At 46.2% G+C, this 23,285-nt stretch overlaps 1 protein-coding gene and 1 non-coding gene across 5 annotated transcripts in view; both read right to left on the bottom strand.

The window, feature by feature from the left end:
- PAK6 (p21 (RAC1) activated kinase 6) overlaps positions 1-23,285 on the bottom strand; it is a 73,897-nt gene that overhangs the window by 40,734 nt on the left and 9,878 nt on the right. The window contains exons 1-2 of one of the 4 annotated variants that reach the window (XM_053285551.1): positions 17,595-17,751; positions 16,472-16,532 (exon numbers count right to left, since the gene is read on the bottom strand). The exons of 1 other annotated variant lie outside the window; for it this stretch is intronic. The gene's annotated coding sequence lies outside the window, so the exon portion shown is untranslated. Of the gene's footprint in view, positions 1-16,471; positions 16,533-16,626; positions 17,515-17,594; positions 17,752-23,285 lie in introns of those variants that run through there. 2 more of the 4 variants (XM_053285549.1, XM_053285550.1) reach the window with 2 other exon arrangements.
- LOC128341425 (U2 spliceosomal RNA) lies at positions 7,259-7,448 on the bottom strand. Its single transcript, XR_008314418.1, has one exon. It is a non-coding gene; the product is annotated as a U2 spliceosomal RNA (small nuclear RNA).

The raw sequence follows: 23,285 nt of genomic DNA, 5'->3' as shown, positions 1-23,285 counted from the left end.
TTCCACCAAGTGCTTCATTTACAAGCTTGGACTAGTTACTCAATGGAATGTATTTCAGTCCAGTCTCTTGCTTATCCTCTCCAATTGAATCAAAGTGCAACTAGCTGCAACTGCTGCACTTATATTCATATTCCTATTCATCCCATGTGATCTCTCGCGCTTTGTTTCTCTCTCCCCTCCTGGGAACATGAGGAAGCTGCCTTATACCGAGTCAGACCATTGGTCCATCTACCTCCGCTATTCAGTAGTACTGTCTACCCTGGCAGCAGCCCACCAAGGTTCCAGGCAAGAGTCTTTCCCTGCCCCAACTGCAGATGCCAGGAATTGAACCTGGGGCCTTCCCCATACAAAGCAGGTGCTCTGCCACTGAACTACAGCTCCTCCATTTGTTTCTTCTCCCACCATTGAAATTTTGTAAGCTCCACAGAGCAGAGACGAAGCTCTAATTGATCAAAGCAGGGGTGTCCAATGTCCCTGGGCCCCTGGGGAAGGGGGTCCTGCTGGTTAGGTGACAGGTTACTCTTTGTTCTTCCTCTTATGAAGAAGGCGGGGTGTGGGTGTGTGTACAGGGGCCTATCTTTGCTGTTTCTCCCAGAACCCACTCCAGTCTTGCTGTGACCCTGGGCAGGGGCCTGTTTTTGCTTGTATTCAGGGGCATAGCTAGGGGAAAGGGGGCCCATGATCGCCCCTCCCCCCAGCAGCCCCTTGGAGTGAGGGAGATAATGAAGAAAATAGGAGGGCCCTCAGGAGCTGGGGTGCCCCGGTTCTTTGAACCCATCTGCTCAATTATAGCGACACCCCTGCTACCACTCTCTTTTGTTAAAACTACTCTCTGGAATACCATGTGCCGTTTTTGTGTAGTAGTAGTAGTAGTAGTAATAATAATAATAATAATAATAATAATAATAATAATATCCTTTTTCTGGCAAGACTCAGAATTTTTGGTTCCAATTATTCTGTTACAGATTGAACAACAAAGGCAGCAGGTGTGAAGACTTAATAGGCTACACATGGAGGACAGGGGAGAAATACTGGGGTTCATGACAAATGAAGAAGTCCCATAGCCTAATTATAGGGAGGGGTTCTGTTCAGCTTCTCTGTGGTTTCTAATTATAAGCACAAAAATGTCTTTCAGTGTTTCACTCCTAACCTGGAGAGCTGGGAGCACTTTTTAAAAATAGGAGTTGAAGTTCTCAGATTCCATGAGATGCTCCTGGCTATGAAACAGATTGCCAGGCAATTTAGGACCGATAAAAGGAAGTATTTTCCCCTACACAGTGTCTAATTAATGAAGATCATTTATTCATACATGATCTAGAAGTTGGGGTAAGCAGCGAGGTGGCCAAATTTTCAGATGACACCAAATCATTCAGTGAAATCCAAAAGACATTGCTCCAAAAGAATATCTCCAACCTGGGGGAGTGGGCAACAAAATGGCAAATGTCGTTCAATGTAAGCAAGTGTAAAGTTATGCATATTAGGGCAAAACCCCCCAACTTCACATATACACTGAGCTGTCAGTGTTTAGTTTAGAAGAAAGATGACTGAAGGGAGACATGATAGAGGTCTATAAAATCATGCTTACTGTGTGAAAAATTGATAGAATTTTTTCTTCCTCTCTCATAACACTAGAACCAGGGGTCATCCCATTAAACTGATTACCAAGAAATTTAGGAAGACAAAAAGAAGTACTTTTTCACACAACACATAATCAACCTATGGAATTCTCTGCCACAGGAGGTGGTGACAGGACAGTCTATCAATGGCTACTAGTCTGAGGGCTATATTTTATTTTTATTATTATTATTATTATTATTATTACATTTATATCCCGCTCTTCCTCCAAGGAGCCCAGAGTGGTACACTACATACTTGAGTTTCTCCTCACAACAACCCTGTGAAGTAGGTTAGGCTGAGAGAGAAGTGACTGGCCCAGAGTCAACCAGCTAGTTTCCTGGCTGAATGGAGATTTGAACTCGGGTCTCCCCGGTCCTAGTCCAGCACTCTAACCACTACACCACGCTGGCTCTCCTATAGGCTACCTACATCCTCAGAGGCAAGATGCCTCTAAATACCTTTTGCAGGGGAATAATAGCAGGAGAGAAGGCATTAATTAATTAATTAATTTCTGTACGTAAACCGCTTTGGGAACTTTGGTTGAAAAATGGTATATAAATATTTGTCGTATTTGAATGCCCTCAGCTTTTGCCTGTGGGCTTCCTAGAGGCATCTGGTGGACCATTGTGTCAAACAGGATGCTAGACTGGATGGCCCTTGAGCCTGATCCAGCAGGGCTATTCTTATGTTCTTACTCTATTCTTCTATTCTTATTCTTATTCTTCTATTCTTATTCTATTCTCTGCCACAGGATGTGGTAACAGCCACCAGCCTGGATGGCTTTAAGAAGGGCTTAGATACATTCATGGAGGACAGGTGTATCAATGGCTACTAGTCTGGGGGATACAGACCACTTCTAGCCTCAGAGGCAGGATGGCTCTGAACACCAGTTTCAGGGCAAGCAACAGCAAGAGAGAAGACACACTTTCATCTCTTGTCTCTGGGCTTCCCAGAGGTATCTGGTGGGCCACTGTGGGGAGCAGGATGCTGCATTAAATGGGCTTGGGCCTGATCCAGCAAGGCTGTTCTTATATGCAGATTCCCCAACCTTCAGTTAGTAAACCGCCCCCCCCACCCAAAAGCAACAGCTATTGCAGTGCTGTGCAGATCAGAATTGCCAGATGGAGAATAGAATGATCCTGTACACAGAGGTGAACCTAGGTAATTTTGGAGCCTGGACCTAAAGGCTTTTGGAGCCCCCACCCAACCAGTATTTTTAACTCAACCACACCACTCAAAACAGACTAAAAAGAGATTCTGCCTTTACACCTGTATTTGTATACCAATCAAAACAGTATTGCATGTTATGCCAAACCTCATAAGTGTAAGTTTGCTTGCTTTCCTTAGGTTTTCTGTGATGGTATAATGATTTATACCTTGTAACGATCAGCCAGTAACAGCCTCTCCTTTCCCCTAAAAAGTGAAACAGAAGTGAACATTGTCCTGACTGACAGGCTGGTGGTCTCCAGGGATCAACCAACCAGGACCATGTAGGTGGGACCTAGAGGTCTATGAGACAGGAAGAGAGGGGATTCTTTGTTCAGAAGCAGTTAGGCTGGAGGTGAGAGAGGATAGGCAGAAGGCTTAGTGAGGAGCAATGGAATTTTGCTGCCTCGTGGTCAAAAGCTAGCCTGGAGAATTATCTCATGGAAGGACATCTGCAGATCCTTGAGAGACAGGATTGCAGGAAGCTTGACTCTCATCAAGTTTGGGGTGAGTCCAAGGGGTGCGGGGAAGCCAGGGCTAGGGATGTGCATGGAACCATGGTGGTGCGGTTCAAAGGTGGTGGGGGTCTCCATTTAAGATCAGGGGGAGGGTGCACTTATCCCTCCTCCTGCTTTTCGCCTGCCAGTATTGGTTTTTCAATCAGCCCATCAGGGCGGCAGCATACCTCCCTGCTGCCCCGTTGTCCTCCTTTCCAGGATATGACCGGAAGTTGCTGACACACCTATGCACGCAGGCGCATCAGCAACTTCTGGTCATATCTGGAAAAGGAGGGCAACAGGACAGCAGGGAGGTATGCTGACACCCTGATGGGCTGATTGAAAAACCGACACCGGCAGGGGGAAAGCGGCGGAAGGGTTAAGTGCACCCCCTGCTCTTAAAGGGAGACCCCTGCCACCTTCGAACCTGCAGTTCTTCAAACCGGTTTGGAGGCCCATAAAGGGCCTCCAAACCGGTTCCAATGCACATCCTCGCCAGGGCTTCTGGAAGTTTATCTAGGGAACAGTTTGTTAGTCAGTTTGCATTAGACTTTTATTTTCCTTTTGTGTGTTCTGTATATCCTTGCAACTGGTCTAGGACTATGTACCTGTAACGTAATTAAGCTAAGAAACAATAGCCTGCACCCATCCATTCAGGGCATTGACAAAAGACTCTGTAAACTTTTAAAGGTGCTTTTATGTTTTCCTACATTCTAGTTCTTTGCAACCAGGTAGCCACGATTTTTAAGGTGTGCTGCCCCAAATATCATCTGGGGTGCTTTTTGAAGAATTCTTGCAATTACCGAGTGTTTTTTCTACCTGTAACTAAAAGCTGAGAGAGCCTCATATGGAAGCTGTCTGTAGTATTTTCAATAAAGTTTATTTTTATTTTTCTTTGCAAATTTTAACCAGCCTTTTTTGAGTGGATTTCCCCCCCTCGGGGCTACCAGGTTTTCTCACTGCGTGTAAATGTGCACGTGGAAGGTTTTGTACTTTTGTGGAAGGAGGAAGGTTTTGTATTTTTCCAAAAGTAAGAGAAGGAGAGTTCCCTGAACATTCACCCAAGCCACGGGGGGGGGGGGGGATAAACTCTGTTAATAGGGTGTGCTGGCAGCGAATAAGCTACTGGAGAAACAGGCAAGTTTAAAGGAACAGCCTTTGTGGGTGAAAGCAGAGAGAAGGGATGATTCCACATTTTTCTTCCCCTCACATGGGCTGGCTCTAAGACAAAAGCTGGGTTAAATTCATTACATACCTAATCAGAGAGTAGCTTTTACCTTGCAAACCCATGCTATCTAAAAAGTACGAGGGGGCAGGAAAGGTGGTTTGATATTAGAAGGGGAATTTGAAAGCACAGGGTAACTGCCAAGATGACTCCATTCCTTACTCAGAGAATCATAGACTATCAGAGTTGGAAGGAACATTGGAAGCCTTCTAGCCTAACCTCCAACTTAGTAAAGGAAACCGCTACAGCAGTAGTTCCCAACCTGGGGTCCTCCAGATATTACTGAACTACAGCTCCCATCAAGCCCAGCTCCCGTTTATTGTGGCTGGGGATGATGGAAGTTGTAGTTCAGCAATATCTGGAGGAGGACCCCAGGTTGGGAACCACGGTACTACAGCATCCCTGGCAGATGTCATCCAGCCTCTGTTTGAAAAGTTTAAGCAGAGAGACTACCATTGCTCAAGGTAGAATGGAAACCGCTCTTACAGTTAGGAAATTGTTCCTAATGTCTAGATTAAGTCTACTTCCTTGTAATTTCAACTGATTGGTTCTAGTTCTGCCCTCAGGAGCAACAAGGAACGGGTCCACTCCTCCTGTGTGTCAGACCCTCAGATATTTGAAGACAGCTATCTTATCCCCACCCGCTTAGTCTTCTGTTCTCAAGGTCAGGGGTTTCCCAAACGTAGTACTCCAGATGCTGCTGAACTACAACTCCCATCAGTCCCAGCTAGAATTTATTGAGGCTGGGGATGATGGGAGTTGTAGTTTAGCAACATCTGGAGTACCACAGGTTGGGAATCCCTTTATCCCTGCTCTAGGCTAAACATACTCGGCTCTTTCAACCATTACTCATAGACTTGGTTTCCGGACCCTTCACCGTCTTTGTTGCTCTCCTCTGAACTCGTTCCAATTTATCAGTGTCATCCTAAAAATATGGGGCCCAGAACTGGACCCAGTAGCTGATATGAGGAAAATTACTCAAGTTATTATGCAATGCTTGACTTGTCCTTTTTAATTTTGAAGTAATTGCATTGAAATTAAAAAGGCAAGACAAGCATTGCATAACTTGTCCTTTAATTTCAAAGGGATTACTCTGAGTAGTCAGAGCCAGCCAGGATCTGACATGGTAAGGTCTGGCATGGCCAGCACAGAATAGAGTGGAATGATTCCTTCCCCTGATCTGGGCACTCTGCATATGTGAATGAAGCCCACGATTGTCTTGGCTTTTTAAGCTGCTGCATCACTCTGCTGGCTCCTGTTTATTTGTGCTCCATGAAGATACTTAGATCCTTTTCACAAATACTGCTGCTAAGCCTGGTCTCCCCCCTTCTATACTTGTGCATTTGATTTTTGTTTACACAAATGCAGGACTACATTTGTCTCTGTTGAACTTCATCTTTTTGGCATTGGCCCAATATTCGAGCATGCCCAGATTGGTTTAATTTGATTCTGTCTTAAGGTATTAGCTATCCCACCCTCCCCTCACTTCATGCCATCTTATAAGGTGCCCTCTATTCCCTCAAAGAGGCATAGCATGTCATATACAATGCTCAAATTATGAGAGGAGGTCAGTCCAATGGCAGCACCGGGGTGGGGGGACAGGGGGTGCATAGAAGGGGCAAAGTCCATTTATGGGTGGGCAAGGGATATATTCCACATATTATATTTCTGAAACAGAAATGAGGGGCGGTGGAGTGGGCAAGGCACTTTGGGGGGCTTGTCTCACCCCTCTGGAACTGCCCATGGGTCAGCCCCCTTAGCTCCTGTTTTTAGAAGGCTATGGGGACACACGGAATGATGAGGCTACATTTGGGAAAGTCTGGGAGTGAGGCTTGTGAATTTCATTAACAGCCCCCTATCTATTTTCCAGTAATTAGAGCACTGCAGCATTATACGATGTTGCTTTCCTTCCTTTCTGGATTTTGTGCCCCCCACTTATTGTACAGTTACTTTTAGAATATGAGATTCTTTGTGCTGTTTTCTCCCTGATAATAAAGCTATGCTTGCAGAAAGATGCGTGTTTCAACAGTACACTAACAGCGCTGCAAACTAATGTGATGCTCTAAATCCTTTGTGAACACAGATTACCATTCCATTAGAAACAAGCTTAAGAAAAAAGAGAGAGAGACTATTTGTTATATTGCTGGGTGTATTTGGGGACAGATGAGAACAAAGCTGCGAGCCCCAAATATTTTGTGCAAAGCTCTTACCAAGAAGGTGGAAGGGGTGGGTGGGATTAAATGTGAAACCCTGAAATGAATCTTTTGCCCTTTTTCATTTTTAAATGAGCAATACTGTACCCATAACAAATATATTAGCTCTAATCCTGCTAAGAATAGAAATGGCAGATGACATTCAGTGATTCAGTGTAGTTCTGTAGATAGAATCTTAGGGTATGGACAAGACAAATGTGCAGTAAGGCCACTCACTGTGATCTGTCAAAACTAACACTTTTATTCTCAGGACATGCTCAGAGAACACTAATCCTATGAACCTGCAACAGAAGGCTCAGCTGTGCACAGCACTGATTAGCATACACCTGTAGCACTTTCCAACCATGGGACAGGGGGTGGGGAGAAGCAGTTTCTATTTGTATCACACATTCCTAGGTATATTCTCACCACAAAGGGCTTTTCTCATAGGTATAACAACACTTCGTATTAAGGCTTTTACTTAGCCTTTACAAAGTCCAATTATTTCTTTAGCACTTTCAGAAAGGTGCACTGCTTCCAGAAGCACTGCAGTGCCAGTGTGATGCTTGGAGTGGATTGAATAAGCTCCCAGACCATCCTCCAGTTCCAAAAATCAATTTAATATGTAGTTCTCAAATGGAGAACAAATCAGATATTAAATGAAAAGAATAGACACTATGCTTGATCTGAGTCAATAGGCATGGCAGACCTCCACACCCAATTTCTCAGCCTGTGTTTCTGGCTACAGCCTCTTTCCCAGGGACTTTTTTCATTGTTGAGGGTGGGAGAGAGGCAGCAACACTACTTCTGGGTTGTTTTTTTTTAATGTAATAGGTTGTTAATAAAGAAAGGGAGCGAGACAAGCTGTGGTGTAACATTTCTGTGGCTGTTTCTCAGAGGGTGTACTCCAATTAAGCCTGGGGTTTAGGGAAGAGACTTAGCTCCCACAAGAGGAATGAGGAAGCAGCACCCATGGTATGTCAGGGTGTGAGGAAAAGACATGGCAGGAAGGTAGTTTTTTAAAAAGAGACTTTAGGAGACCTTGAGGCGGGTCTCATGATCCGTGAGACCCGCTTTTTAAGAAACTGCGGGGAGAGCGGGCTAAGAACCACCTGTTTCTACTGAAAGAGAGGGAAAAATCAGGAACAATCAGTTTCAAATTGGTGGAGGGGCACAGGCAGACAGGGTTGCAGTCCCCCAAACATATTTTTCTTTCTACCAGGGTCTTCCCCTTCCCAAAAAATAAATTTAAGTGAAAAGCTGCACGTCAGGTTTTCCCTCTGTCGGCACCCCTGCAACTAGAAGGAAGAGGGATGGGACCAAATAGGATAACTGAAGCATCACTGCAAGGCACATCAACCACCTGATGCTCATGACACTAATGCAACTGCTGCCCCCCCCCACCAATAGTGGGGTTAGTAGGTTGAGAATTTGTCAACAGAGATCCCTCACACAAAATGAGGTAATTTGCTCAATCACACAACTGTGTTCTTCCCAGGGTTGGTTGCTGTGTGCACTCCCAATTTTCAGTTGTGTGGAAGCAAGGTAAGAGGAAAAACTGGGTAGTAGTGATCGAGGCTCTTCAGACAAGCAGTGCAGAGAGCCTTACTGGGCTCTGTGTGTGGGGAGAGCGGCCAGATTGGCCGCCCACACAACTACCGGCTCCATCATGGAACCAGTAGGAGCTGCAAGGATCGGGGTCTGCTTGGCCCCCAGAAGTCCCAGGATGCTCCACGCAAGTGCACGGGACATCCTGGGTAGACCCCCAAGACCAGGAGGCTTGTTTTATTCTCCTGACAGGGGTCTCCTCGTGAGTTGCCGCAGCACAGAGCCGCCCCGTGGCAACTCACAATCAGGAAACCGTTTAAGGGGAGGGCTTCTTTGGCGGGCTAGCTGCCAGAGAACCACCGGGCTCGCCCGAGAGCCCAGTGGTTCTCATGGTGGGGGAGGAAAGGGGCTGAGCTTCCAGTTTCCCCCCATTGTGAGAATAGCCTCATTGTTTGGAAGCAAGGTAGGAGGAAAACCTGGATAGCTTTTCCTCCTGCCTTGCTTCCACATAATCACTTCTACCCAGGTTTTCCTCCCATGTTGCTTCCACACAACTGAAAATTGGGAGCACACACAGCTCCCAAACCTGGGTAGAACACAGTTGCGTGATTGTGTGAATGACTTCAATGGATGCCCTGAGGGAAGACTGGCTTAAGGCCAGGGCTACAAACTAGGACCAAACTACCTACCTTATGGCTAGCACTGTGTCACAAGATCCAGTTCAACATTTGTGATTTTCCCTTTAGAGCAGCTGTGGAGCTCCACATTTTATTGGAGCAGCAGCAGCAGCAGCAGCACTGAGAAAGGTTTACTTGGGCTGGAGAGGCATTTAACCTTTCCTCCTATGCTGTTCCTATTCCTGATCTAACACCACCACCCCTGCCAATCTGCTCTTAGCTCTGATCTATTTTTCTCCCACAGAACTAACAACAGCTGGGGGGCAATTTAGATTTGCAAAATGGCACAGCCTGGGAAAGGATTAAGCACCCCTTGCTATAGCATCACTGTTCCAATCAAATTTGAGGTCAGCCATTGCTGCTATACAGTAAACAGAAAAACTTCTGGAGCAGCTCCAGTAATGGGTCTCCTTTATAATTGTTTGGCCCTTGTGTTGTGAATGGCTTCAAAGGGCTATTAATGAGGGACGCATGGGGAGGGGCTGCAACTCAGTGACTGAGCACATGCTTTACATGCACAAAGTCCCACGTTCAATCCCCATCAGCTCCAGGTAATACTGAGAAAGAGCCCTTGGAGAGCCACTGCTAGTCTGAGTAGAGCATTCTGACCGAGATGAACCAGTAGTCCAGCAGAAGGCAGGCTCATTTTTCGTAACACAGACAGGTCTGGCACTAAAGCCAGGTTCTGACTTGGCAAGCTGTGTGAAAACATACGTTACTCTGTATTTTAAGACCAGTTATTACATATGTTGCTAATATGTTATTACATACAGTGCATGTGTGAGTGTTCACAGTACATACCCTTCACTCAATGACTGCAACAGAAAGTGATAACCTTCTGTGTGGGAAACAGCCATTATCCATGAAACACTGCATGCTTATAGGGTGTTCATGTGCTTCAGGTGATTTGAAATAACAACACCTTTCAATGGAGGCAGTTCACATGTTCAGCTACAAATCATTGGGAGATATTGTCCTTGTGTGACATCCCTACATGTGTGAATCAGCTTTAAGGATCTATACATATACTTCTCACTAAATGGAAGATTACCATGGAAAAAATGGAAGAAAAAGGGAATTTCCCTCCTGTAGAAACCTGCTTGTTGAAGCATTTGCTTAAGGACTCTTCCAAGAAGATCATTATCAAAAGCATTCTGAAATTGCATTAGGTGGGGAGGGTACATAATTAGAGTGTAATCTAGGACTAACTTGATGTGACTGGCAGCCAATTCAGAATATATTTATGCATGATCAAATCTGAGTTATTGGATGTCTGGCAACCAATATATTCATGGCAAACTAGTTACTTGATTATTTATCTGCATAAACCCATGGCCACAGTGATGTGAACAAATTAACATACGAGCAAGTGAGACCACACAACTTCCCAGCAATTTTTAAAAACATGCTATGCTCACACAAATAACTACTGGGACGCGGCATGGCCCTTTCAGCCCATATGTTACTTCCTATATGTACTGTAGCTACAACCATAGGGCCACATCACGTGGGGGATGTTGGTGTTCATAAACTGGGCTGATGCCTCAACTTACCACAAACTGGCCATGTCACCATGGAGCCAGACTTGCTGTTATGGAGTTACATTTGCAGGAAGCTGCAATGTGATGAAGCCATGACCTGACCTCTTTGCCACGATTCAGCTAGGGTTGCAAATATTCCATTGTCTGAATAAGGGACACGGGGGCAGAGTATGTGGGAATAAGCAGGAGCCTGAGTAACAGTGCTGTATGTTTTTTAACCACTTTCAAATTAAACTAATTACAACAATGCTCCTCCTCTGCTTATTCATATAACCATGGTTAGCCGAACTAGGAGTGAAGTAGGCCACATTTACACATAATGCAAAACCGCAGTTACATGGGGCAGAAGTTGGAAATTGTGTATGTCTGAATGTGTGCAACTGCAGTTTTGTGGTTTTCCTCACCAAACTCCAGTTTGAACCTTTGGTTTGTACTGAGTTTTGCCACCACAACCTGAGGTTTGGGGTCAGGCTGTGTTATATCCAAATGCGGACTGGTTAAATTGTTCACCAGGATAACTGAGCCTTGCAGAACTGATTGTAAGAATCCAGAATGTTTGCCATCCAGTCTGGATGGCAGATGCCGCCCCGCCTGGTTGCCCCACACAAGCAAGCCGTGAGATGGGTACCCCAGAAACATCCCTCCCAGTCTTGGTGACTACTGTGAGGAGGCAGTCTAAGCAGGCCCTCTGCCAGTGCAGTCGCCCATTGGGACATATCCATCTTTATTTTTGCCTGGTACGGCGCCCACACTCTCTTGGGATCACTGGAAACCGGGGCTTCCCTCTCCTACAATTCTCCATGGTGGACAATCTGCATTCACTGCAACACCGGTCTGAACCCAGAAAATTTGAATGAAAGTAATTATCTGTCCCCAGTCCTGGTGTTTCACCATTCTGTGCAACCAGCAATACCTGGACACACGAGCGTCAAACTTTCCCTTGGGTGCATCAAAGGCTTCCCTGGAGAGGAGGGGGGGAGGTCACTGTGCAATAATTCTATCATTAATCAGAGAGAACAGGAGCCACACACAAGTGGGGGGGCCTTTTTTTGGATGGCTCAACTCATAAGCTTGCAGTCCCGTGGAAGACCAACGGCTGGCTAGCCTAAAGTCCTCCTCAGCGGACTGACCTTTCATAAGAGAGCTAATCCCCGGCCAGCAAGCCAACACACAGGCATTAGTCTCCATGAACTGCTTCGCCAGGGTGAGCCATCGCAACAGCATCCTTGGTCACAGTGGGCCAGACCGCAGGATCCTTTGCCCTCCCTTATGTGCATATCCCCTCCTAGGAACTCATCATGTTCCCTTCCCGGAGTAACAGAAAAATAGTGCCCCTCAGCATCACCGCTGCCAGAAACTGCTTATGCGAGACTCATTTGTTGTGGGGCTCTTATGAGGGCAGCGGTGCAACTGCTGACAGATGAAGGGCTTGCATGGCATTTAAAGATATCTGAATGCCCTTTCCCTGCCCAGGGCAGGCGGACCATTCTGAAAAAGCATAGGAGCATAGGAAACTGCCATATACTGAGTCAGACCATTGGTCTATCTAGCTCAATATTGTCTTCACAGACTGGCAGCGGCTTCTCCAAGGTTGCAGGCAGGAATCTCTCTCAGCCCTGTCTTGGAGAAGCCAGGGAGGGAACTTGAAACCTTCTGCTCTTCCCAGAGCGGCTTCATCCCGAGGGGAATATCTTGCAGTGCTCACACATCAAGTCTCCCATTCAGATGCAACCAGGGCAGACCCTGCTTAGCTATGGGGACAAGTCATGCTTGCTACCACAAGACCAGCTCTCCTCTCCAAGCATGATCATTTGGCACAGCCCCTTGCAGATCGTGGCCAATGGCTGCTGCCCTGCTGACATTCTGATGCCTTGCCCACAACCTGGCGACACAAGTGCTATGGAGCTTGCTGGGATGCGGCTTTGGCAGATCAGCAAGAGGGAGGGGCTCCCCTAACCTGCAAACGGAGATTGCTGGGCTGCGGTTGGATGAATGTCTGCAATCCAGTTCATGGTTAGAAAAAATTAACTGCAGGTTCGGCAACCTCTAGCTTCATGTTACGTGTGAATGTGGCCATAATTTTATTTTCTAGAAAGAGAAGCATTGTTAGCCAGTAATGATAGGTTTCACACACAAGCACTATCCTTTAATCATTGCTTGCATGGTTTTCACGATACATTGTGGGCTTGGGAGGGAGGGTGAAAGGAAGGCAGGGTTTAACCTACCTTCCCCGCAGACGATCCGGGATGGCCCAAGCAGCACAGCACCGCCACACACACAATCGCTGCCGCAGCGACTGGAACAGCATTCCAGAGGCCAGGGAAACGTGGGGGGACTCCCCCATCAGATGAGCTTTCTAGGTTCCCGTTTCTGTGTCTCCTCAGGTTGAATGCAGCCCGAGGAGACACCCAATCCCAGCAGCCAGTCTAAGAGCCAGGCTTAATAGTAGGGTTAGGTTGGACAGGAGCGTTCAGATCTGCATGGATCCTGGCACTCTATACGAGCTGTCTAAACCAGACTGGGCTGCTCTAGGCAGGGTTAGGCTGCTTGAGAAAATAGCCTTACTGAATGATAATCTCATCTGCCATGCTGAAAAATATAATTTCTTTGAATTATATTTTTCTTTGAATACTGAACATAATCATCACCTTTATTTTATTATTAGTGAAAATAACTGGTTTATAACTGAGCCATAGGTTCCTCTCATTAGCTGAAAATAAGGAACATATGGTTTCAAGTTCAATATGGAGGACGTGTGAACGTTTGAGGTGCAAGTGGGCTAACTTGAGAACTGCCTAACTGATTTGGACCAAGCTTGGTACATTTGTAGTGACACATAGGGACACCTCAACAGCATAGTTTGTGATGATATCATCCATCCAAATTCAAGATGGTGGACCCATGAAAGGAAAGTAGGCAGATTAGTTCTTACCAGAACTTCTCGTTGTTTCTGCAGTTTGTGGCAAAGGGGTCATGCAATGGCTTCATCACAACCATTAAGTGACTCCCCTGCCCATGAGATCCATGTGAAACAGAGCCTTTTGAAGGCTTCAGCTTATATACAGCTCCCAGTTCATCTTGTGAACAGCCTAGTTTTTGAGGTAAATCCATCACCTCACAGCCAAGGCTCTGTCACTAGGCTCAGATCCTCACTGCAGACAGATTGGACTCCATTCAGAGGGAAAGACTCCATTCACTTCCCCTACATGAATCTATCTCATTTTGCACTTCAGAGCATCCCCCGCCCCCCGTCACCATTTACATAATTCTACAGAATAGTATTTTATCATAACGGAAAAGTAAAAGCCTCTCCAGCCTAAATAAACCTTGCAAATGTCAAAAATGTGAACAAGTGTTGTGTTCCTAATCATCTCTCAGGGTGATGGCACACCAAAAAAAAGTCAAATGGAGATGCCAACAGATAATCATTGCTTTTCAGGAAGATTTCTAGGATACAAGGAGCAGTTGATCTTTTTAAAAACTGAACTAACACCTTGCCCAAACATCCGCAGGCAGGGTTGGGGATGTAATCATACATTATCTATCCTGGTTAATATCTATCCTAATGTAATAATACATTCTCAGCCTGAGCCCTCCATCTGCAGTTCGGGGATGGGATGTAATAATACATTACAGAATTATTGTAAGGATTCCAAGAAGGTAATACATGGAATGAGCCACCTAATGGCACAGCAGGGAAAAGACTTGACTAGCAAGCCAGAGGTTGCCAGTTTGAATCCCTGCTGGTATGTTTCTCAGGCTATGGGAAACACCTATATTGGGCAGCAGCGATACAGGAATATGCTGAAAGGCATCATCTCATACTGCGCAGGAGATAGCAAATGGTAAACCCCTCCTACCAAAGACACACAGGGGTCTGTGGTTGCCAGGAGTCAACACTGACTCAATGGCACACTTTACCTTTAATACATGGAATATTCTTCTAACACTTCCCAAAGATCTATAAAAATGCAGTTCACATGACTGCTTTAGGTGGGCCTGGGGAGGGCAGGGAGAGGCAGGATTGTTCCTACCTTCATCCACACGACCTCCAGGTGCTACGGCTGTGCTGCTCATATGCCCACATGATCACAACTGTAGCAAGTGGTGCAGCGATCTAAAGGCTGGGGAAATGAAGCCTGGCCTCCAGGAATCCTATGATGCGTCATGTGAGCAGAATGGTGCATTGTGGAAAGCCCTGAAGCCAGGTCGCTCCTTCCCCTAGCCTCTATGGTAGCAACGGCTGTCAGCAGCCCGTGCTCCCACATGACTGGGCAATCGGGTAGGAGTGCACATGCATGTCCTCCTACCTCACTTTTAGCCCAGGTAAAAAAACACCTGGGCTACCTAGTTGAGGAGCACCAGGATCAGTCCCGATTCCAGCAGTTCTCATGACCAGGTCCAGCTGGGTAGGGCTGAGCTAGCCTGGATAGACTTGGTTGTTTGAACGACTTCACGGAGTATTATATCCCCATTTAAGGCCATATACATGTACAAGCCGGTTTGTACAATGATTTTCTCTCTTTTTTTCTGAGGGGGAAGAATAATATAAAACCTATCAGAGGGCCAAACAAGATACAACATGGGAAGTCTGAGTGAAACTTCTGGCATCTTTTCTCCAAAGCATCTGAGGAGGGGAGGGATTTGAATCAGGGTGAGGGGAACGTAACTCTTTGCCCTTGTGCTGATTCCCCAAAGCTGCTATTATCAGTGGAAGGGAAAACTTACGGACACCTTTTTGTGCTCATACATTTTCCTCTCCACATCTGATAGAAGGGGCAGGGGTAGCCCAGGGTGTTGTTGTGCCTGAGGCAAAGTGCCAAATGGTACATTGCCTTGCAGCCCTGGTAGGGCCCAGCACCCTTTCATAGGAACATAGGATCATAAGAAGCTACCATATACTGAGTCAGACCATAGGTCCCTCTCGCTCAGTATTGTCTACACAGACTGGCAGCAGCTTCTCCAAGGTTGCAGGCAGGAATCTCTCTCAGCCCTATCTTGGAGATGCCAGGGAGGGAACTTGGAACCTAGATGCTCTTTCCAGAGAGGCCCCATCCTCTAAAGGCAATATCTTCCAGTGCTCACACTTCTAGTCTCCCTTTCATATGCCACCAGGGTGAACCCTGCTTAGCCAGCGTGGTGTAGTGGTTAGAGTGCTGGACTAGGACCGGGGAGACCCGAGTTCAAATCCCCATTCAGCCATAAAACTAGCTGGGTGTCTCTGGGCCAGTCACTTCTCTCTCAGCCTAACCTACTTTACAGGGTTATTGTGAAAGAGAAACTCAAGTATGTAGTACACCGCTCTGGGCTCCTTGGAGGAAGAGCGGGATATAAATGTAATAATAATAATAATAATAATAATAATAATAATAATAGTTAAGGAGACAAGTCATGCTTGCTACCACAAGACCAGCTCTACTACAAGACCAGCACAACTGCCCCTTGCCAATGCCAACTTAGAAAGTAGTGGGTGGAGGAAAGGTTGCCAATCCCTTCTCTTTTCTCCTTGGGCTTCTAGCAAGCTTTGCAGGGGGTGTGAAAGGCATTTCTTGAAAAGCTTGCGAGGGTCAGGTTGATCTCAAAGAGTTGCTGTGGTTGGGGACATCTTGTTGGCACCACAATCATCTGCCACAATCATTAGCCTCATGAAAGAACCACCCTGGGCAGGAGGTTGCAATTTGGATCAGGACCATGATGTGGGTGAAAGCATTAATCCCCCATCCCTCCACAAAACTGCAGCAAGATCCAGGCACAGAACTGCCATGGTTCATCTAGCTTGGCCCCAATCCTCACATCTGATCTTATGCACAGGGTGGTGAAAAGTGTATTCCCTGCTTCTCCGCTGTACGGATAGAATCCATAGCCCATAGCCCAAGCAAGTGTATGAACTAGCCCTGCATTTTAAACAAGTGTCTTCTTATTTGACACAAGTTGCCCAACTCCATTATACTTTGAAGTGCTCACTCACCAGCTGAACAGTCTGCGCCTCTTCACGACTTGGTCTCAGAGCACACTAAATCCTTAGCAGCCTAGCAAAGAATACACAGCAGTCAGCACATGTTACTTGACAATTCCCACACAGGATGCTGTAATTATGTATAAACAATAACATGTAACAATTACCTCTTGATCACAGGAGATGCAGCTTGGTATTTTCCCTAAAATCTGACAGATGGGTTTAAATAAAATCTGACAATTCCTTGATAGTTTAAGAATAAAACTAGGATGCACCAAATTCCAGCAAGGCAAGGACTTTGTTAAAAAAACAAAAATCTGAAATAGGTGTGGCTAGGGATTCCCCCATAGGCAGAAGGACCTTGGTAGACAGATGGTTATATCTTGCAAATATACAGGCAGCAGACAGACATGTTCCTTACATGCTGCCTGTCTACTGAAGCATCACTTGGGCCATCTTTAACTCCTTCCTCCCTGCGTTGTCAGTTTCAACCATGCATTTTCATTCTACACTCCACACACTTAATCTGTCAGTTTACAGTCAGGTCCCCCAAACAGACACCACATCACCCCATAACAGATATACTTGCAGGTCCATCTCCTAATGGGCTCGAAGATGTCAGAGTGAGAAAGGAGATCAGGCTTGCAGTAATGAGGCTGGTGAGGACAGTTCCAAGGGAGAAGGAAGAAAGGACTGCAAGCAAAACTCTACTTCTGCCATTGAGCAAAGCTGATTGGTGGACCGTTGTTGCTGGGTTACAGGAGTGAAGATGGAGTAAAGGCCTTCCCAAAGGAGTTCAGCTTTCAGTTTTCTTTCTTTTTTCCAGAATAATCCCTGAAGGGGGGAAAGCTGCACAGCCCTCACAAACGGCTCCCCCTTGCTGTGCCAGCGCATTAATGCTCAGCCTTTTCTTCCCTGGCATCATACTAATCTTTTTTATGCAGCACTGCAGAGAAAGGGTTAATCCTCAGCAGCAAAGCAACTGGAAAGCTAAGATGTTAGTTGAAACTGACAAATCCAATCCTCCGTAAGGAGAAACAAATGGCATGCTAGAGTAGCAATCAGGAGTCGGTCTTACCTAGCTAGAAACAAACCTAGCAATGCTCCCCTGCCCCACAGTGTTAAGGTTGCTTACCCCAGTTCTTTTGCTACTTCGGGATGAAGCAGGGGAAAGCTCATGGCAAGCCTGCAGACTCTCCAAAGAAACTTAGGAAAGACAGGAGGGAATCACTGGAGAATCGAAGGGGGTGGAGGCTGACCTGACATGTTTGTACAGTGCAGTGTTCACCTAGCTGTGAGTTTGACTTCAGGGCGTGGTGCTGCAGACACAGGAACACTTGCAATGGGAAGGAGCAGATTTGAATTTCAAGTAACAGAAGAAGAACGCTGACACTAGGCTTCATGAGGCTGGTGTTCCTCTCCACTCCCATGCCCACATCTGTGGCTTCTGGAAAGGGAGGGACTCGGCATTTGACTCAGGTGCTGCAATTTGTGGGGTGTCCACTTTGCCTGGGTTGCACAGCTCTTCCCCACTGCATGACCTACTAAAACTTTGCTGAGCTCATTAGCTCTTCTTTGCCAATCTACAGAGCCTCAGGGCCTGAAGCCACTGCCATTCCTAATGAATCTTGACATCTCTTCACTGTGTCACCCAGCTTGCAAATTTCAGGACCAGCCCTGAATTCTTAGTTATGCCTGGCAGAAGCAGTTTTGTTCATTTCATATATACATATTAGGAGAGATAATCCTTAATGAATGCATTTGCCTTGCAGAGACATGGCACGTGACCTGGTGCTGTTCTTCTTTCTCCATAGTATATTTGTGAGTCAATGCAGTGAAAATGGAAATATCTAGTAGCGCTATACAGGCCTATTGCTTCAAACTAAGCTTGAGGCATACGGACTCCTAGAATTGCATTGGTGCATTCCCCTTCACTAGCCAACTGGAAAGGGATGGGCATACATGGAAGATGTTGTTGGGAACATATCTGAGGTAAAAAAATAAGGTCAGAGTTCATGTCTTCTAAAGCCCTCAGCAAATAAAAGGCCCATCTTGGTATATTTACAAGCATCCAGTGCAAACAATGACACTGAACACTAAAGCATTTTGGTCAAAGAGCTAAGATAAAAACCTCACCGTACATTTCGTACCTTCTCTGTCTGTCCATTCTATGCTGCCACAGAAACAACATATTTGTAAACCCATCCCACTATTTGCAAAAGCAGGCACAGTTTTAGGCCTTGCTGTTGGGAAACCCAGACATGCTTCTTTCCAAGCTCTTTTCTCTGCCCAGTGTCCTTGTGAAAGTCACTTGAGCTCATCTGCCTCTATGCAAACTATTTGGTATACAAATATGGAAGTCAAAGGTTAGTTGACAGGTTGCTATGCTAACTTAAAACAAGCAGAGGCGGATTAACGTAGTAGCAAATGTAGCATTTGCTACGGGCCCCGCATTTTTGAGGGCCCCACATGCCCGGCTTCCAACTGGGAATTAAAGTTAAAACTTTACCTGTTTTATTTGGTCCATATTAGATAAAATATCCCTTTTCTGCTAAATGTGCCTTTTAGGAGAAGGCCCAGCACAGCATCTGTCCAGTGGCTGTTGCTGGTGCCTACCACATTTTTCTTTTTAGAGTGTGAGCCCCTTGGAGACAGAGAAGCATCTATCCACTCTTTATTTTTCTATGTAAACTACTTTGAGAAATTTGATTGAAAAACGGTATATAAATGTTCACTGTTGTTGTAGTAAGTGTGAGCTTGTGGCTTGGTCTCCCATACTCCAAAATGAAAAAAATTGAATTAGTTTACTATGCAAGTAAATAATTTACGTTTTAATATTTATGTGCATTTAAAAAAAAAAATTAGGGCCCCTTTATAACATATGCTACAGGCCCCGCACTGGCTTAATCCGGCCCTGAAAACAAGAGCTCTGTGGAGTTGGGGTAGAAAATGGTAAATTCCAAACACAAAAGAAAAGGTGTTACCATCACTGAGCGGACTGTTCAAAGAGCCTGGGCCACCAATGAAAAAGGCTGCTGGAGCCCCTGTTGCGTGTGACATCACGTGCAAAGGGGGCATGGCCTGTTTGCCCAAAGGCAATCCTGCCAGACCGCCCCCTCTAATTTTCTGAAATGAGATAGGGAGAGCTTGCTCGGAATCCTCTGGAGCCCGAGCCACGCCCCTGTGCATGTGATGCCACATGCACGGGGAGTCATTGGCAGGGCCGCTGGGCAGGGCTGAACACAGGCTGCCGTTTGGCTGGCTCCGCCCCTGGGTGTAACATCCTAAAGATGTCCTATAAGTAGCTTATCAAAGGGCCTCTCTTCACTGTGCTACACCACTTAAAGCATTTTAAGCTTCCAGGAAGGTGCTGGTTGGTACAGGTACAATGCCTGTAAATGAAGCACCACAGAGGATGTGAGGAAGAACCATTTTGTGATGGCATTCTTCGTTTGCTAATTTTAGGAAACTGTATATTTAAGACATTGAATTACTACTGATGAACATCATATGGATTTAGAATACAATGGCACGGATGGCTGTCTGCTTGAACTCATGTATGTTTTTGCTCTTCTGTGTCTTAGGGGCCTGTGGGAATGGTAAGAAAAATGTCCTCACACATTCTTTTTTGTTTGCTTGAAGCAGAGGAGGGAAGGCCAGTCAAATGCCAAGATCATTGTATTTATCCATTACCCTGCTGAGAAACCTAGGTTGAAATCTCTGCTCAGCCATGAAGGTTAGTGGGTAACCTTGAACCAGTGGTGCAGCTATAATTCAACAAGATGTGGCAAATGCCCCTGGGCCCCCACTCAGGGCGGTAGCTATAATTGAGCAGATGGGTTCAAAGAAACCAGGGTACGCAGCCCCACCCCTCCCTATTTTCTTCATTATCTCCCTCACTCCGAGGGGCAGCTGGCAAGAGGGGCGAACAAGTGCCCCTTCTCCCCTATCTACGTCCCTGGCCCCACTGGCTGCTCTTTGTTCTTGTGTGTAGGAAGTGTGTGGAATTATTTGTATAGGAGCAAGAAAAAAGGTGTGTGGAGAATGTTTTTTGTACAGTGTCCTTACAGATCTTCTGCAGCAAAGACAAAGGGGAGGGGAAAGTAGCATCCAGGGGGCAGGGGTTAATCACATCTTGTCCCAGGGCCTACTCCAACCTTGCTATGCCACTGCCTTGAAGAAATAATTATCTCTCAGCCTAATACACCTCACGGGGTTGTTGTGTCCCTTCCTAGGTGGAGGCAGGGGCGTAACTATAATAGGGCAAGGGGAGACAGCTGTCTGGGGACCCACTGCCTTGAGGGGGACAGAGGCAAGTCACATGACTGACTCCCCCAGCCGCTCACCCGCTCGGGCTTTCTTCAGTTGTATTCATCCTCCACAATGGATGTGAGTGTTAAGAGGACCTGGAGCTACCAGAACAGCATGTCTTTCTCTAGTACCATTAAATGACTTGCATCGTCCACAATTTACAAAACCTTTTAAAAAATAATTTAGGATGATGTTCTGTTGTGGCACATAGGTTAGTGTGTGTGTGTGTGTGTGTGTGTGTGTGTGTGTGTGTGTGTGTGTGTAAATCTTACTATGCTTTTTGTTACCACCATTCAGCCTTATTTAAGATTTCTTTACTTCATGAGCTAAGCTTCAGTGAGGGGGGGCATTTTAAAATCTTGTCTCTGGGCCCACTCCAACCTTGATACACCCAGGGTACAAATGAAACAAGTACATAAAAATGAACTTCTCTCTTTCCCCTTCGCAGCACAGTTTCCCCCATATAGAAAAAATATAGTTAAATACAGAAATATAGTTAAATACAGTATAGAAATTAAGTTATCTCCTCAGCTAACACAGTATTAGATGTAGCTGAGTAGGACTTAGCCTACCCCATATTAGCCTAACTATCATATTGACAGAAGTCCTGATTTAAGGCCCATTGACACTGGGTACTTTCAAAAGCAGTCTGGGGGTGATTCTGGACACAAACCTCTCCCTGGTGTCTCAGGTTGAGGCAGTGGCCAGACGTACCTTTTATCAGCTTCAGCTGATATGTCAGTTGTGTCTATTTCTTGAGATAAATGACCTCAGAACAGTAGTACATCTGCTGGTCGCCTCCAGACTTGATTACTGCAATACACTCTATGTGGGGCTGCCTTTGTAGTCCAGAAACTGCAGTTGGTCCAGAATGTGGCAGCCAGGTTGGTCTCTGGGTCATCTCAGAGAGACCATATTACTCCTATCTTAAAAGATCTACACTGGTTGCCGATAGGTTTCCAGGCAGAGTACAAGGTTTTGGTTATAACCTATAAAACCCTAAACAGCTTGGACCCTGGGTATTTAAGAGAATGCCTTCTTTGCTATGAACCACACCATCCATTGAGATCATCTGGACAGGTTCGTCTGCAGTTGCCACCGGCTCATCTGGTGGCTAGTCAGGGACGGTCCTTCTCCGTTGCTGCCCCAAGGCTTTAGAATGCACTTCCTGCTGAAATAAGAGCCTCCACATCTCTTACAACTTTAAAAAAGTTGTAAGACACTCCTGCTCCTGCTCCTCCATCCCATTACTTCTACCCCCCTCACCCCTCTTGGTCCCTCCTCCATCCTTTTACTCCATCACCCTCACCCCTCTTGGTCATGGCTGCAGCATTGTGGCACCGATTGGCCAAGCTGCAGCCCCCTATCCCCAGAGACCTCCCCACCCTCACCCGAGCCCTGCTTCTGCTCCTCCCCACAGGAGTAGCAGCAGTTGACCTGGCCCTTCCTCGCTGCAACCACTGAGATGGCCGCTCATTCCTCTCAGGCCGCCAATATGCCAGGGCCCGTCCCTTGCCTGCCTGCCCCCCTCTGACAATGACCTCGGTAGCCCCAAACAGCAGCAGTGGTTGACTGGGCCCTTCCTTGCCGCTGCTGCCGCCATGGCCGCTCGTTCCCCTCAGGCCACTGACAGGCTTGGGCCCGTCCCTCACCTGTCGTTCTTTCTCTCTCCCCCTCCCTTCTTTTTCTTTCTTTCTCTCTCCTCCACTCGCTCTTCCCCTCTGTCTTTCTTCCCCTCCCTTCTTCTTTTCTTTCTTTCTTTCTCTCTCTCTCCCTTCCTGAGTTAACAGATCTTGTTCATCTTGTTTCCTCATCTAATTCACACAACAGCAGCCACCTTCTCCTGAAGGGGCTCTTTCCTTCCTCATGTCACCACTCTTTGCAGACCCCTGCCCACTATCCTTTTTTATGTATAAATTCCTCTCCTCTACAATCAAGAACATCTTCTGACAGTTGCATTCCAACTGACCTTAACCTCCTCCTCCCTGTCTGCATATGGAATCCCCACTGCCTATTCACCATAGTGCCACAGGCTCCTCCTCCCTATCTGCATATGGAATCCACACTGGCTATTCACCACAGTGCCGCAGGCTCCTCCTCTCTATCTGCATATGGAATCCTCACCACCCAATCACAATGGTGCTTCTGCTCTCACAGGCTCGTCCTCCCTATCTGAATATGGAATCCCCACTGCCCAATCAGGTGCTTCTGCTTGCAAACTCTTGTGAGAGCTGTACATGGGATTAGCCATGGGTACACCTTAGAGAATTATATATATAGATATATAGAATTGTGAGAACACAATTGACTTCAGTAGCTTTGGATTGGACCACAGTCTAGTTACCAAAAGCTTAACATACAGCTTCAAGGGGCCAGTCCAAACTGTGAAATGTCTCCACATAACATACACAACCATGAAGAGAAAGACGATTAGAAGCTGGCCTGTATACATATGAGCAGAGTTTACAGCCACTTCCATCATAACATCAGCATACCAATTGTGCCTGATGGACAG

Source organism: Hemicordylus capensis, chromosome 1 (assembly GCF_027244095.1).
Source record: "Hemicordylus capensis ecotype Gifberg chromosome 1, rHemCap1.1.pri, whole genome shotgun sequence".
NCBI lineage: Eukaryota > Metazoa > Chordata > Lepidosauria > Squamata > Cordylidae > Hemicordylus > Hemicordylus capensis.
This window is presented reverse-complemented; position numbering and strand designations above follow the sequence as displayed.